Source organism: Aedes aegypti, chromosome 3 (assembly GCF_002204515.2).
Source record: "Aedes aegypti strain LVP_AGWG chromosome 3, AaegL5.0 Primary Assembly, whole genome shotgun sequence".
In the NCBI taxonomy this organism is placed as follows: domain Eukaryota; kingdom Metazoa; phylum Arthropoda; class Insecta; order Diptera; family Culicidae; genus Aedes; species Aedes aegypti.
This window is the reverse complement of record NC_035109.1, coordinates 259,680,800-259,683,720: the sequence shown is the minus strand read 5'-3', so window position 1 is coordinate 259,683,720 and position 2,921 is coordinate 259,680,800. Positions and strand designations below refer to the sequence as shown.

General features: G+C 34.4%; 1 long non-coding RNA gene across 2 annotated transcripts; it reads left to right on the top strand.

Annotated features, from left to right (window-relative positions):
- The first annotated feature begins 443 nt into the window (after positions 1 to 443).
- Positions 444 to 1,923, top strand: LOC110678443. 2 transcript variants are annotated; one of them, XR_002501620.1, is made up of 3 exons: positions 444 to 678; positions 750 to 1,143; positions 1,220 to 1,923. It is a non-coding gene; the product is annotated as an uncharacterized LOC110678443 (long non-coding RNA). The 2 variants fall into 2 exon arrangements; XR_002501619.1 differs by lacking the exon at positions 444 to 678 and having other exon boundaries at positions 693 to 1,143.
- Positions 1,924 to 2,921: the final 998 nt, after the last annotated feature.

Below are 2,921 nucleotides of genomic sequence, written 5' to 3'. Positions count from 1 at the left end.
TGAGAGGAAAATAACTACCGAAATGTCAAATTTTAACTAATAGTTTAACGAATTGGTGAAGCGGTTCACAGTCTAAGAAACACTGCAGTGCGACGCATATTGTGGCCAAATATCAGCTGAGCAGCTTTCAAAAAACCCCACTGCCGAAGTGAATTTAAAGTGCCAAGAATAGGATCCGGCTCCCTATGTGCATTACTGCTAAGCTTCTTGACCGATTTCATTCTTTTGGCGGCTACACCTTCTTATTGCACTTTCTAATGTTATGTTGAACAATATGCCCTACTTCAATCCGTCTAAGGTTACAAAAGATGTTAAAATCTCATTTGCAACCCATATCCTGGTTTTGATACTTCCGACTTCGCACGAATCAGTCTAATAAGTATCACCGGAAGTCCCTGTTGTATCATTATTTTGCCCTCATGAGAACTAGTTTGTAATTCACTTATGAAGGACTCTTCAAGCGGTCTCATTCTGTTAAACAGACACAGGGACAGGGTGACACAAGTTTGTATGCGGTAGTATAAGACACTAACTCTACGTAGGTAATGATCGCAGTAGGCGCTTTGTACTTTCATGTAAATCTAATAGACCATCCAAGTGTCATACAAGTAAAAGAAAGTGTTGAACGATGTGTTGCTTATTCTATGGACTGTTCAAGCTTTGCTCAGAAATTTTTAGGTAAAATGGACCGTCTTTGTTGCAGAAATCAACCAACTGGCCTTCATAACGATAACATTCATTCTCAACAGGTGAATTCAGCCTCGTTTATCAGTTGAGCTGATAGCAGGAGATAGTATTATTGATTAGCAAACACACAATGACTCATGGGGTGTTGTTTGGGTTGATAAGAGATATCGAACCTTTACGGGGGAATTTCTAGCACGAAATCACTGACAGTTGATTCAGTTCCAGCTTTCCGGTACAATACCTAGCAAATCCCTATCAATGTTAGTTGTCAGCAGTTGAAAGTAGATAGCATAGTCGCTTGTGGATTCCGGTGAAGATAGGAATTTATTTTAGTGCACTCTTGGGTCAGTTGCTTGAGTTCATTCATTGGATATAGAATAGCGTTACCTTAATATTTTACACAATGTGTGGTATTTTCAGATGCTGTTGTGATTGCACGAAGAAAGTCGTTTGCTGGTAACATTTTTTATATTATTCCTCAATCATTTTTAGAAAGTAGTCTAATTATTTCCATTTTTTTATTTCTTTTCAGCTGTTGCTCTTGTGCCCTTCAAAGTTTGTGCTGCATTATATTTGTGGTGTTAATTATAGCACTGGCCATCTTCCTAGGAATTTATTTCGGAATATTCCACAATAATGATGATTCATCGGGTAATACGACGACCACCACGGCCGCTGTGCCTAGTAGACTTTTAACAACTCTGCTGCCAAAAATAGATGATGCTTATTCGAGTTCTTATGAGTGAACCGTTTGCTGACTGATGACCACCTTAGTTGTTAATGTGTGACTGTCATATTATGTAATTCAAATATTTTAAATATTAGCCAAATAGAATAACCACGTTTAGTGATTGTCTGAAATGAATGTGTATGTTCAACCGAAGTACAGGTCGGACTCGATTATCCGGAGTATCGATTTTTTTCACTCCGGATAATCGAATTTTCCTGATAATCGAAATTGAAAAAAATTGATATCTTTGATGGGTATTAAAATCATTCCATATATTCCTTATAGATTGCATATTTTTAACACTTACAAGGACCACTTGACACAATCAAACATATTGCAACCTTTCAATTTTTTTTCAATTTTAATTTGATAGGATTTTTAAAATAGAAAATAACGACCGTTAAAATTGAAAATAAGGGACATGTTTGTCTTGTCGACTGAGTGGATATGAGTAACTGATACTGGTCAATAAAAAACAACCTAGTTTATTTTCTCTCCTCCTGGAATTCTAGTAGTCTACTTACTTCTACCACCCACCGTACAATAACTCAAATAGGGTTTTTGGGTTATTTAGGGGCATCTACTTTATCACATATTCTGAATCTACGTTACAAACTGAATCAAAATCCACGTTTTAACAGTTTTTGGTACCTTGGAACGATTCATCAAGGCATTTAAAGTTTATATAGAATTCGTTCATGAATCACTCCTCGATAAATTTTGCTTCGAGATGAGCTGGCATTAAGTGTATCGATATGTCATAGCGTTTATAGATTGTTTTTTATAATCATATATGATATCAAAATATTTTTTTAAAAGCATGATAAAATTCTGCCATTCTTAGAAAAATAAACTCTTCCGAATAAGCTATAGAAACCATAATTTTAAACATTTTCAATGTTTTGAACTTTTTTAAGAGTTTTTTGAAAAAAAAAAAAACTATTAAGCTCTTCAACCAGAAGTATTTTGTTCGATCTTATATTCTCATAACATTGTTTAATAGTAGTTTGTTCATCATTCAAACCAATTACTAATATCATTAATAAATTAAAAAATATAACAGAAACAAAGTGTCCACTTTATAAAATTATTAATCCTTATACCAAATTCAAAGTTTTCGCAAATCAAATCAATACAAATTTATTATGCGTTACTTCATCCAAACTATGCTTCATTTTTTTGCGGAGACAAACCAACTAAAGGCTGAAAGTCTGTCTCGATAATAAAGATAATAATAGTTAAAAAAAATAATTTTGGTGCGTTGATATTTCCAGCAATGCAAATTGTTGAATGTCAACTCAGAATGCTAAAGAATCTGCTGCTATCTACTGAAGCTCAGCTATCTGGTTTGCCTGAAACATCAGCTTAACTAAATCAAACAAAAAATTAATCCAGTGAATGGTTTGTAGGCTTGGTTAACCTAATGGCCTTGCGACATCGTCAAAGTATAGGACAACCGACGTATCAAATAAAAGGGGGGTAACGTTTAATAAAGAAACTCTTT